Raw genomic sequence first — 14,269 nt, forward strand, 5'->3', positions numbered from 1 at the left:
AGTGGTGTGAACTGATTTATAGTTTGGGCATCCCACTGTGCTATTGTGCGGAAGGTGAACCTGGCGGGCGAGGCTGGTAGTATTGATGCAGGATTTGGATTGAACTGGATGCCAACCAATTTGTTTGATCCTCTGTATAAAAGAGAGAGCAGTCCTCCCCCAGGGTGACAGTGTCTCTGGTGGGCATGGCCAGGAGGTCTGCTGGGTGGGGGGGAGGGAAAGAAGCCAGGGACCTGCTTGAGGGCTGGCCCCTGAGTGGGCATAACCCACAGTCCAAACTTTAGCCCCACGGGGAAGGGACTGCCAAGACCGCAGAGTGGAAAGGAGCTAATCAGACTCAGCATCCATCAGGTATCTGGCATTTCGTGTCTGTTATCCCAGTGAATCCTGACAAATACTTGAGATGAGTGTATATATCTGTAATCTCCTGCTGTGTAACAAAATACCCTCAATGTACTGGCTAAAAGCACCAAACATTGATTATGTCACCATTTCCACGGGTCAGAAATTCAGGAGCAGCTTCACTAGCTGGTTCTGGCTCAGGGTCTTTCATGAGGTTGTGGTCAAGATGTTGTCCGGGGCTGCTGCCATCTGAAGGCTGGACTGGGGCAGGAGGGTCCTTTTCCATGATGGTGCCCTCATATGGCTGTTGGCTGGAGACCTCAGTCCTTCACCAGTGTGCCTCTCTTCCTGACATGGCAGCTGGCTTCCACTAGAGGGAGAGATGCAAGGGCAAGAGAGGGAGCAGGCAGGAAGCCATGGTGCCTTTTAAGACCAGGTCTCCAAGGTCATGCACCGGTACTTCTGCTTCATTTTATCAGTTGGAAGCCAGTCACTAAGTCCAGCCCACACTCAAGGGGAGGGGAACTAGGGTCCACCTCTTGAAGGGAAGAATATCAAGGGATTTGCAGACATATTTTATTTTATTATTATTTTTAAATTTATTTATTTATTTTTGGCTGCATCGGTCTTCATTGCTGTGTGCAGGCTTTCTCTAGTTGCAGAGAGTGGAGGCTACTCTTCGTTGTGGTGCACAGGCTTCTCATTGCAGTGGCTTCTCTTGTTATGGAGCATGGGCTCTAGGCACATGGGCTTCAGTACATGGGCTCAGTAGTTGCGGCACATGGGCTCAGTAGTTGTGGCTTGCGGGCTCTAGAGTGCAGGCTCAGTAGTTGTGGTGCATGGGCTCTAAGAGCGCAGGCTCAGTAGTTGTGGCGCACGGGCTTAGTTGCTCCGCGGCATGTGGGATCTTCCCAGACCAGGCATTGAACCTGTGTCCCCTGCATTGGCAGGCAAATTCTTGACCACTGCAGCACCAGGGAAGCCCTGCAGACGTATTTTAAAACCACCATAGTAGACATGTTCACTCCCGTCCCAGGTTGGGAATCTTTTTTTTCTCTTTTAATTTTTAAACATTGAAGTATAGTTGATTTACAGTGTTGTGCCAATCTCTGCTGTACAGCAAAGTGAATCAGTTATATACATAGAGACATTCTTTTTTTAAAAATATTCTTTTCCATTATGGTTTAATCACAGGATTTTGAATATAGTTCCCTATGCTATATAGTAGAACCTTGTTGTTTATCCATCCTATATATAATAGTTTACATCTGCTAATCCCAAACTCCCAATCCTTCCCTCTCCCCAACCCCCTCCTCCTTGGCAACCACAAGTCTGTTCTCTGTGTCTGTGAGTCTGTTTCTGTTTTGTAGATAGGTTCATTTGTGCCATATTTTAGATTCCACATATAAGTGATATCATATGGTATTTGTCTTTCTCTTCTGACTTAACTTCATTTAGTATGATAATCTCTGGTTGTATCCATGTTGCTGCAATTGGCATTATTTTGTTCTGTTTTATGGCTGAGTAATATTCCATTGTATATATGTACGACATCTTCTTTATCCATTTATCTGTCAATGGACATTAAGGTTGTTTCCATGTCTTGGCTATTGTGAATAGAGCTGCTCCGAATATAGGGGTGCATGTATCTTTTTGAATTATTGTTTTGTCCGGTATATGCTCAGGAAGGGATTGCTGGATCATATGGTAATTCTATTTTTAGTTTTCTGAGGAACCTCCATACTGTTTTCTATAGTGGCTGTACCAACTTACATTCCCAGATTGGGAATCTTTAATGAACTTTCCCTGTGTCACACTACAGGAAGTGGCAGGCGTGGGATTAGAACCTAGTTTTCCAGAGCCTGAGCTCTTCCTCTGGTGCCATGCTGCCGAGGGGGACTTTTCCAGAAGTTTCTTGGACTCTGCAACTAGCTTCTGGTGGGGCCAGACCCATTAGCTCGAACTTATGTTTCCAAAAATGTCTCAGTCCAGCCATGGGCCCAGCCTAGGCCCCAAGCTAAGATTTCCCTACTGGGGCAGGGAAACACCCAGCTTCAAACACAAGCACGAGTCCAGATGCTGCCCAGCAGCGTGGTCTGGATCAGGACTGGCTCAAGGCCGGAGAGGCCAACCCACCCAGTGGACCTCAGGTGCTCAGCAGAGTGGGGCTGGGCTCTTCCTCTTCCTTCCCTCCGTCCAGCAGTAGGAGGTGCTTGTGGAGTCTTACAAGAGCCAGAGGGCATTGCGGGGTGGGGGGGTGGGGGATGGTATGTGATAGAACTTGTTTGGTCACTCCCAGCTCTGCAATTAAGATCAGATTCACACCCCTGAGGAGCTGCCTCTCTGCAGTAATGGGACCAGATGCTCTGACTTCGGGTCAGCTGGGTCTGCCCTTGAATAAGTTTCCAAGCTTTGGGTGCTCTGTTTGTAAAATGGGAACAATGGGAATAGCATCTACTTCTCAGGGCTGTTGAGAGGATTAAACCAGATAAGGTGTGGAAAGCACTAGGCTCTGTCTTGGCACGTAGTAAGCGCTCAGTGGGCATCAGCTGTCTGAATTCATCGTCACCATTCAGAGCGGTGGCGCCACTTTGTACATGGGCAACACGGTGCTGGTCATGGGAATGTCTTTATGGGGCTGGCCTGCTCTCCATCAAGGGATGCTGTGATCCCATCAGTATCCACTCTTACTCTGATTGGCTTTCACCTTGCACTCTGAAGTCACACTGGGCAACTCAGAGCCCATGCCCTGATAGTAACCTAGGTACATACCTGTAAACCTGGAATTCCTTGCCCAAATAGCTCAAAGTCCATTTCCAGGACCCATGCAGGCATCTTCTCTAGATCTGTCCTGAGGACAGAGCACACTACAAATTGTTCACAACTTTATGCCTATGGAGTAGCCCAGAAAAACACCCTTTTGTGGGAGACAGGGTTGGAGCTTGGAGTGCCCACGTGCATGCACATGAGGCCCCTCGTGGTGTGGGATGAATCAGGAGCTGGAAGAAAAAAGAGAGTGGGTGAGGGGATGTCAGCAGGGGCCAGAAATCCCCACACCTCCACGTTCTGGAGCAGAACTCCAGAGAGCCTGAGTATTTTATATCAGAACCTGGCCTTCCAGGTAGTTCTGAAGGTATGCTTGTTAAGGTAGGAGGATAGAACATATTTTACTTTTTAGTTTATTTGACTGTGTATATACACTGTTGTGTGAAATATATATATATTTCATCGTAAGGGTTGTGACGTGGTATCTTATTGTGGTTTTGATTTGCATTTCCCTAATTTCTAATGCTAGTGAGCATCTTTTCATGTGTTTATTGGCTATTTGTATATTTTCTTTGGAGAAACGTCTTTTCCAATCCTTTGCCTATTTCTTAATTGGGTTGTCTGTTTTGTTGCTGTTGAGTTTCAGGATTTCTTTATATATTCTGGATATTAATCACTTATCAGATAAATGATTTGCACGTATTTTCTCCTAATCTGCGGGTTGCCTTTCCTCTGTTGATAGTGTTATTTATACATAAAAGTTTTGCATTTTGATGAAGTCCAATTTACCTGTTTTTTTTTTTCTTTTGTTGCTTGTGCTTCTGGTGTCACATCTAAGAATATGTTTAATTCTATATGAAATTGCCAAACTGTTTTTCCAAGGTGGCTGCACCACTTTATATTCACACCAGCAATGCATGAGTCTTATTTCTCTACATCCTTGCCAACATTTGTTATTGTTTGGGTTTTTTGTTTGTTTTCTACTATAGACATCAGTAGTGGGTATGAAGTTTTATCTCATTGTGGCTTTAATTTGCATTTCCCTAATGATTAATGGTTTTGAGCATTTTTTCATATACTCACTTGTTATTTGTATATTTTCTTTGGTAAAATATTTAATTAAATCTTTTTCCCAGTTTTAATTGTACTGTTTGTCTTCTTATTTAGTTGTGAGAATTCTTTGTATATTCTGGATACAAGTTCTTTTTTATTTTCCTTTTTTCTTTTGTTTTTATCTTATTTTATTTTTAATTTTTTTAAATTTGAATATAAGTTCTTTAACATAAATGTATTTTGGATATATTTTCTCCCAGTGTATTATCTGCCTGTCTGTCTTCTTTATGGTGTCTTTTGAAGAACAAAAGATTTGCATTTTAATGAGGTCCAATTGATCATTTTTTTCTTTTATGTATTGTGCTTTTGTTGTCATATATAAGAACTCTTTGACTAACCCAAGATCACAAACATTTTCTCCTATTTTTCTTCTAAAAATTTTATTGACTTTATACATTTTTAATTTTTTACAAATTCCTTTACTGGGTAAAATGCAACCACTTAAAATTTTAAAAAACTAAATTTATTTTAAGATACTTTGTCGTGGGGGGAGAAACGAATATAGAATGACGTGAATAAATGTTAAATCTAGGTAATGGGTGAGTAGGAAATCATTATACCTTTTGTAGGTATGGGGTTTTCTTTTTTATTATTATTTTTATTTATTTATTTATTTTTGGCTGCACCCTGTCTTAGTTGCGGCATGCGGGATCTTTTTCTGTTGTGGCGCACGGGCATCTCTCTACTTGTGGTGTGCAGGTTTTCTCTCTCTAGTTGTGGTGAGAGCAGGCTTCAGGGCGTGTGGTCTCTGTAGTTGTGGCGTGCGGGCTCAGCTGCCCCGCGGCACGTGGGAATCTTAGTTCCCTGACCAGGGATCGAACCCCCATCCCCCGCAGTATAAGGCGAACTCTTCACCACTGGACCACCAGGGAAGTCCCTGGGGCTTTCTTTAATAATGCAATATATATTTTAGTATTTTAGTAGGGTGTTTGAGGGAGTGGAGCTAAACGCATATGTTTGGTTTTCCATCTTCAAATGGAAGTCTTAAGTGGATGTTCACGTATTTATGATTTTTATGCCTTCCCAATGAGTTGACCCTTTAATCATTATGAAGTGTCCTCTTTTTTTCTGGTAATATTTGTATCTTGAAGTCAGTTTTATCTGATATTAATGTAACTGCTGCAGCCTATGTCCCTTTGCTTGTACGATATATCTTTTTCCATCCACTTAATTTCAACCTGTGTCTTTTTATTTAAAGTCAAGCTTTTGCAGACAGCATATAATTGGGTTTTGCTTTTTTAAAAAACCCATTCTGATCACTTTTGCCTCTTTTTAAAATTTATAAGCTGTAGAATTTTTTTTCATTTTTATTTTATATTGGAGTAGACTTGATTTACAATGTTGTGTTAGTTTCAGATGTGCAGCAAAGTGATTTAGTTATACATATACATATATCTATTCTTTTTCAGATTCTTGTCTCATATAGGTTATTACAGAATACTGAGTAGAGTTCCCTGTGCTATACAGTAGGTCCTTGTTGATTATCTATTTTGTATATAGTGGTGTGTATATGTTAATCCCAACCTCCTAATTTATCCCACCCCCCTTTCCCATTTGATAACCATAAGTTTGTTTTCTACGTCTGTATGTTTCTGTTTTGTAAATAAGTTCATTTGTATCATTTTTTAGATTCTACATATGAGTGAGATCATATGATATTTGTCTTTCTCTGTCTGACTTACTTCACTTAGTATGATAATCTCTGACCACTTTTGCCTTTTAATTGGAGTGTTCAGTTCATTGACATATAATGTACTTATTTCTATGGTTGGATTTAGGTTTATCATTTTACCATTTGATTTATGTTTGCCCTTTCTATTTTTGTTCTAGTGTTTCTCCTTTCCTGCCTTTTTGGTATTAATTGAATATTTTTAGCAATATCTGTGTGCCATATTACTTTAGTAATTGCTCTAGGGATTGCAATGTGCATCCTTAATTTTTCCCAATCTATTTAAAGCTAGTCTTATGCTACTGCTCCCAAAATGTAGAAACAGGTCCATTTACTCCCTTCCCCCATCCTTTATGCTATAGTTTTTGTATATGCTATATCTTCACCCATTGTAAACTTTACAATCAAGCCAACCCTATAAATTTTGCTTCAAACATTTATATGTATTCTAATGGAATTAAGAGGAAAAATATTCTTTTATATTTGCCCATATATACCATTTTCAATGTCATTCATTTCTTCCTGAAAATTCAATTTTCCAGGAGATACAGTTTCTCTTTAGTCTGAAGATAGTCCTTTAGCATTTCTATAGAAAAGTTTTCCTGGCAATAGATTCTCTTAGTTTTATCTGAAAGTGTCTTTATTTCACCTTAAATGTCGAAGGAGATTTTCACTGGGTACAGAATTGGAGTTGATTGATATTTTTTTTCCTCTTAAAAATTTAAAGGTGTTGTTCCATTGCACTCTGGCCTCCATTGTTTCTGATGAGAAGTCAGTATCATCCAGATTCTTGTTGCCCTGTATCTATTGTGTCACTTTTCTTTGTCTACTTTCAAGACTGTCTCTTTATCTTTGGTTTTCAGCAGTTTGAAATGCCTGGATGTAGTTTTCTTTGTGTTTATACAGCTTGGGTTTTTCCGAGTTTCTTGAATCGATGAGTATGTCACCAAATATGGGAAAGTTCCATTCATCATTTCTTCAAAAATGTTTATCTGTCCATTCTCTCTTTCCTTTCCTTCTAGGACTCCAATTGCTCATGTTAGACCATTTGATCTTGTCCCACAAGTCATTGAGGCTATTTTTCATGCTTTTTTTTTCTCTCTCTCTAAGCTTCAGTTTGGGTAGTTTTATTGTCTCATCTTCTAGTTTACTGATCTTTTCTTCTACAGTGTTTGATCTGTTCTCAAGCGTATCCAATGAATTTTTAATTAAATTATATTTAGAATTTCCATTTGGTTCTTTTTATTCGTTTCTGTACCTGTCATCTGTCCTGAGATACCCTATATCCTAAATGTCTGTGTTTATATATCTATATATACTATAAGTATCTATCTATATCTATATCTATATATCTTTATATACATATTGTCCTTGAGAACAATTATTTTATGGACTGAATTTTGCCCCCTAATTCATATGTTAAAGCCCTAACTCCCAACTCTGACTGTGTTTAGAGATAGGACCTTTAAAGAGGTAATTAAGGTTAAATGAGGCCCTAATCCCATAGGACTGGAGTCCTTACAAGAAAAGAAAGAGACATCAGGTATGTGCATGAACAGGGAAAAGGACTTGTGAGGACACAGCAAAGATAAAGTGGCTATCTGCAAGCCAAAGAGAGAGGCTTCATGAGAAACCAACACCACTGGCACCTTGATCTTGGACTTCCAGCCTCTGGAATTGTAAGAAAATAAATTTCAATAGTAAAACCATCCAGTCTGTGGTATGTTGTTACAGCAGCCCTATATGGCCAATACAAGTTATAATAATTGCTATGGCATCCTTGTCTTCTAGTTCTAATGTCTTGTTTATTTGGGGGTCAGCCTCCATTGATTGTCTTTTCTTTTGAGAGTGGGCCACATTTTCCTATGTCTTTGTATGTCTAGTAAGATTGGTTTGTGAATGATATATTACAGAGACTCTGAATCCTGTTATCTTCCTCTGAACAGTGTTGATTTTTTTTAAGCCAGCATTTAACTTGGCTGGATCCTGTTTGCAAACTCTGTCTTCCCCATAGTGGGAAGCAGCTGAAACCTCAGGTCAGTTCCTTTAGCCTTAGCTTGGTGCCAATGCATGCATTATTTATGAGTCAGCCAAAGATTTGGGCAGTTTATACACAGAATTTGGAGCACTTCATCTCTGTTTCTGTTCTTGCCAAGTTTTCTCTCCCTCCTTTCCAGCAGCTGTGCTTGTCACAAATCATCCCCTGGTTCCTCAAACCAATAGAGCTATGAGTTTTCTATTGGAATTTTAACCATCTGGAATGGTGGTTACTGCAACCTTCCCTCAGGCTAGAAACCATAAAAATGTGAAATATCTAATGCAGTTCCATTCTTTCAAGGGTTGATGCCCCTCCAGTATTGTTTTTGGTTTCCTTCCAGGGCCTTTAAGTAGGTGCTTTTTTTAATGTTTGGTCCAGAATTTTCAGTAGTGATCTGCAGAAGGGTTGATCCAATAGGAGCTCCTTGCGCATATCTGAATAGAAGCCCTAAGTATCACTGGAATCAATACAAGTGTCTCTACTTCACTCTCTCTGCCTTAGTCTTAAGCCACCATAGCACCAAGACTAAAGCTGTAACTTCCACACTAGTTTCTCCTAATACTTTATCCCCATTAAGCTCATTCTCCACATGCTTAGAACACTTCCATGCGTTGACCTTGGGTCCCCTGTTCCTGCTCTACACACTTCCTGGGATATTTCATCCACTTCTGTATTCAGTTGCCATCTCTTTGCTGATAACTCCTGAATGTGCACATCCAGCCCAGAGTATATCCTATGTATGCAGCTTCCTGCTGGATGTGTCCTTTTATTGATGTCAAAGGATCCTTTAACTTATTATGCCCTAAACTGACATCATTATTTCCCTTCTCAAAACTAGTTTTCTGGGCTTCCCTGGTGGCGCAGTGGTTGAGAGTCCGCTTGCCAATGCAGGGGACATGGGTTCGTGCCCCGGGAGGATCCCACGTGCCGCGGAGCCGGCTTGCTGAGCCTGTGCGTCCGGAGCCTGTGCTCTGCAATGGGAGAAGCCACAGCAGTGAGAGGCCCGCGTACCGCAAAAAAAAAAAAAAAAAAAAAAACTAGTTTTCTTGTGTCCCTGATCATAATGAATATCTCCACCATCCACTCATTTTCCCAAATAAGAGATCTGGGAGCCATTCTTGATCCCCCCTACTTCCATGCTTAATCTCCAAAATCTCTTGGTATTTATCTCCTTAACTTCTCTCAAAACTGCCCATGTTTCTCCATCTTCATTTCCACTGTTCCCATAGTTTCTAGCCTGGGTTTTTAACAATTGTCTCCTAATTGGCCTTCCTTCTTCTCTTGTCCCTCCCATCCCTTCTATGCCCAGTGGCCAGAATGACATTTTGGTGATACTAGGTTCCCTTTCTTTTCCATAAACATTTTTTACACAGCTTATGAGTTCCTTTTTTTTTTTTTTTTTTGCGGCACGTGGGCCTCTCACTGTTGTGGACTCTCCTGTTGCAGAGCACAGGTTCCAGATATGCAGGCTCACAGGCCCAGCCGCTCCGCGGCATGTGGGATCTTCCCGGACCAGGGGCACGAACCCGTGTCCCCTGCACTGGCAGGCGGACTCAACCACTGCGCCACCAGGGAAGCCCCATCACCTTATTTTAAATTGCACCTGTCCCACATTGACACTCTGGATCATCCTTAACCTATCTTATTAATTTTCTGCATAGTGTTTATCACCTTCTAACATATGCTGTAGAATTTAATCATTAATTATATTCATCTTCTCTCTCTGCCTACTAGAATGTAAGGTCTGTGAGGGCAAGGACCTTTGATTTGTTTGCTGTTGTATTCCAACTACAGTGCCTGGCACATAATAATTGGTCAATGAGTACTTATGGAATGAATGAATAAACCTACCAAGAACATTATTTTTACTCAGGTTGGTAACAAGACATAGATGCATCTATCACTGTTTAAATTCAACATTATTCTGAAAGACCTAACTGGCAGTGTATAACAAGATAAATAAATGGAAGTTATAAGTATTGGACAGGAGAAACAAAATTTCATTGTTTTCATTTCATGTGATCTGATGGCCTAAATAGAAAATCCAAAAGACGCTAGAGAAAAATTATTAGTGTGATTAGAACTAGTAAATAAGTAATTGGCAAATTTGTTGAATCAGCCAAAGATATGCAGGACTTTATGGAAAAAGTTATAAAACTTTGCAAGACAGAAGAAAATTTAAGGACTTTCCTGGTGGTCCAGTGGTTAAGAATCTGCCTTCCAATGCAGGGGACATGGGTTTGATCCCTGGTCGGGGAACTAAGATCCCACATGCCGTGGGGCAACTAAGCCCATGCGCTGCAACTACTGAGCCCACGTGCCACAACTAGAGAGCCCGCGCAGGGCAACTACTGACCCTGCATGCTCTGGAGCCCATGTGCCACAACTAGAGAGCAGCCTGTGTGCTGCAACAAGAGCCTGCGCTCTTCAACAAAAGATCCTGCATGCTGCAACTAAGACCCGACACAGCCAAAAATAAATAAATAAATATATTTTTTTAATGACAGAAGAGGGCTTCCCTGGTGGCACAGTGGTTGAGAGTCTGCCTGCCAATGCAGGGCATGCGGGTTCGTGCCCTGGTCCGGGAAGATCCCATATGCTGCAGAGCGGCTAGGCCCGTGAACCATGGCCGCTGAGCCTGCGCGTCCAGAGCCTGTGCTCCGTAACGGGAGAGGCCACAACAGTGAGAGGCCCGCGTACCGCAAAAAAAAAAAAAAATGACAGAAGAAAGTTTAAATAAATGAAGCATGTCTGTGGATGGAAAGACTCAATATTTCAATATTTGAGAAACTTTTTATTCTGAAAATTTCAAAATACACAAAAGTATACAGAATCATATAATGAATTCTCAAGTGCCCATCACTCAACCTTCATAACTGTCAATTCCTGGCCAATCTTGTTTCATCTCTTTTCCCATCTACTCCTCCCAGGCATCCTATTATTCTACCTACAAATATTTCAGCCTATCCCTCTAAAATATAAGGACTATTTAAAAATATATAATCACAGTATCATTATCACACACAAAAATGTAACATTAATTTCTTAATATCATTTCATGCCAGTCAGTGTTTCAATTTCCAGTTGTTTCATTATTTTAACTTGTTGGAATCAGGGTTGTTATGTTTCTTAAGTACCCTTATATTCAGGATCTCCCTTCATCTACTTTATGTTTTTTTCTTTGAAATTTATTTGTTAAAGAAGTCCAAGTTGCGTGTCCTGCAGAGCTTCCCAGAGTTTGGATTTTGCAGATTACATCCCATAGTGTTGGAATGACATGTTCCTCTGGAAGACTCACTATATTTTAAATGGCAATTCTCCTCAAATTAATCCACACATTCAGTGCAGTTTCAATAAAAAATCCAATTTTTTTTATGGTCCTGGAAAAACTTACCTTAAAATTCATCTAGAAGAGTAAAGGGCTAAGCATAGTCAAGACAGCTTTGAAAAGGAAGAGGGGGTGGTGGAACTCTCCTTACTAGATATCTCTAAATTTGAAACACTGTAATAGAGGTGGGGGAACCTTTCAGTTGACCCTTAAAAAGCTCAGGAGGTTAGGGGTGCCCCCTATAAAAGAGACCTCAGAGAGCTCCCTCATCCCTTCCACTATGTGTGGACACAGAGAGAAGACAGCCGTCTATGAATCAGGAAGCATGCACTCACCAGACACCAAATCTGCTGGCACCTTGATCTTGGACTTCCAGCCTGCAGAACTGTAAGAAAGAAATTTCTGTTGTTTATAAATCATCCAGTCTATGGTATTTTGTTTTAGCAGCCTGAACAGAGTAAGGAGTAAGACAGAGCAGGGTCTTGAGACATTTGTACACTCAACATTATTCATAATAGCCAAAAGGTGGAAGCAACTTAGACATCCATCAATGGATGAAGGGATAAACAAACTGCAGCATATAAATACAATGGATTATTATTCAGCCTTAAAAAGGAAAGAATTTCTGACATGCGCTACAACACAGATGAAGCTTGGAGTAGAACAGTGGTTGCCAGGGGCTGGGAAGAGCAGGGAATAGTGAGTTATTGTTTAATGAATACAGTTTCAATTTGGCAGGATGAAAAACTTGTATGCACATGTCATATTTAGGTCAACCATATTAATTTGTTGGGGGGTGGGGATCAAAAACAGTCAAGTATTGGCAATTCCACTTGGTTTGACTTAGTAAAAATAAACATCTTACATGGTAACCATATACACCAAGGAAAGTGGTGACTTTGGGGGAGAGGGGCAGGAAATGGGGGCTTTAGCTCTGTCTCTGACATGTGATTCCTTAAATAAATAAGTAAAATAAAGGTCTGAAGCTGATATGGCAAAATGTTAACATTGTCTACCTTAACAATATAGACACAAGTGTCTCTACATTACTTTCTGGAACTGGTTTGAAATTTTTCATGAATAAAAATAAAAATCGTGCCTGGGAGAAGAGAAGTGAGTCGGGCCAGTGTAGACAACTGGGTCAAGCAGCTTGACTGGGAATGGAGGAGACGGGGCAGGATCAGGGTTGACCGTTTATTGAGGAGAAGCAGCCCCGGGGTGGGGGTGGGGACTTCACTGGTGGCGCAGTGGTTAAAAATCTGCTTGACAATGCAGGGGACACAGGTTTGATCCCTGGTCCGGGGAAGATCCCACATGCCACGGTGCAACTAAGCCCATGTGCCACAACTACTGAGCCCAACTGCCACAACTACTGAAGCCCACGTGCCTAGAGCCCGTGCTCTGCAACAAGAGAAGCCACTGCAATGAGAAGCCCATGCACAGTAAGGAAGAGTAGCCCCCGCTCGCCACAACTAGAGAAAGCATGTGCGCAGCAACAAAGACCCAACGCAGCCAAAAATAAATAAATAAATAAATTAATTAATTAAAAAACAAAACAAAACAAACAAAAAGAAGCCCTTGGGGGTAGGGGGGAGATTAAAGGTTCAGGAAAGGGGACAGTGGGAAGTTACCCTGAGGTCCCCAAGAAGAGAGTTGGGAGCCATTCCCAGGAAGCAGAGCACCTGAGGCAGAGCTGGAGTGGAGACAAGGTTGCGGCTTCTGTTTGGGGCCCGCTGAGCATGAATGTCCACTGGGGTCCGAGGCAGGAGCCTGAGCTGCACATTCCTCAATTCTCCCCCATCAACGTCCTCTCTTTCCAGTTCAGTCTGTGACTCTGGGTCTCTGTTTTCTTTCTGCTGAGTTCATCCCTCAGCCCCCACCTGGGAAATCCCAATCACATCAAATCCAACCCCGCCCTGCCCCTCCCCCCAGAAGCTTTCACTTGGTGCCACCACGCAGATCCCTTTTTCGCTCTCCCAACTGGTCCTGACTTGTGTCCTTCTGCTGGGAGCACCAGCCTCCCTCTGTCTTTCCTTGTCTCTCTTACTTCTTCCCAAACCGACATGTTAAGAACCAGTTTGATTGACAGAGAGTTCCTGTACCATACAATTCACCCAAAGTGTAGATTTCAATGGTTTTCAGCTCAGAGTTGTGAATCTTCATCACCATTAATTTTGGAACATTTTCATCTCCCCAAACAGAAACCTCATAACCTTTGGCGACCATCCACTGTCTCCCCCTCTCCCCAGCCCCCTGAAACCACTAATCTACTTTCTGTCTCCATGGATTTGCCTATTCTGGACATTTCATATAAGTGGAATCATACAATATATGGTCTTTAGTGACTGTCTTCTTTCACTAAACATCGTATTTTCAAGGTTCATCCATGTTGTAGCTGTGTCAGTGCTTTATTCCTTGTCTGGCTGAATAATATTCCATTGTGTGGCTATAACACATTGTATTTATCCATTCAGCAGTTGATGGATTCAAATGGACTTTTCTCAGGAAATCTCTCCTGATTTATTTCTACCTAATCCTCCTCTCCCGGGCCCGAAGCATTCTGTAAATGGGGATTCCTTGGTGACACGGCCTCTGAGAATGGAGAGAGCAGGAGGCAACCTTATGTTTGCAACCTAGCAGAGCCCCTTAGTGGCTGAGTGACTGGCCCTCCTTGGGGCCTTATTTCCTCCTTAATAAAATGTGGACAATGATATTTCCTTCCAGGATTGTGGGAAGTCCTGATCCAAGTGGAGCATGTGGCAGAGTGGCCTGGCATACAGAAGGCACTCAATAGTGCTGGGTCCCTTTTGTCTGTGTCGACCTTGATCCCAAGCTAAGGGTGGGCAGACAGGAACCATACTTCCTTCCTTGCTATTCTGCTGTCGATGTCTGAGTGCGGTGTTCTTTGACGGGAGTCAGACTAAGGAGAGAAGACATAGAAAGGAAAGAAAAAGCAGATATCAAGAAATACCAGAGGAATGTAATAAAAGGATACAAATGAGATAGAAAAAGG

General features: G+C 41.6%; 1 long non-coding RNA gene across 1 annotated transcript; it reads right to left on the bottom strand.

The window, feature by feature from the left end:
* Positions 1 to 695: 695 nt before the first annotated feature.
* On the bottom strand, positions 696 to 13,492 carry LOC141276581 (uncharacterized). The gene is made up of 3 exons (XR_012326464.1): positions 12,939 to 13,492; positions 11,592 to 11,641; positions 696 to 3,341 (listed from the first exon to the last, which is right to left on the bottom strand). It is a non-coding gene; the product is annotated as an uncharacterized lncRNA (long non-coding RNA).
* Positions 13,493 to 14,269: the final 777 nt, after the last annotated feature.

The sequence above is a fragment of the Tursiops truncatus genome, chromosome 15, assembly GCF_011762595.2.
Source record: "Tursiops truncatus isolate mTurTru1 chromosome 15, mTurTru1.mat.Y, whole genome shotgun sequence".
Taxonomy (NCBI): domain Eukaryota; kingdom Metazoa; phylum Chordata; class Mammalia; order Artiodactyla; family Delphinidae; genus Tursiops; species Tursiops truncatus.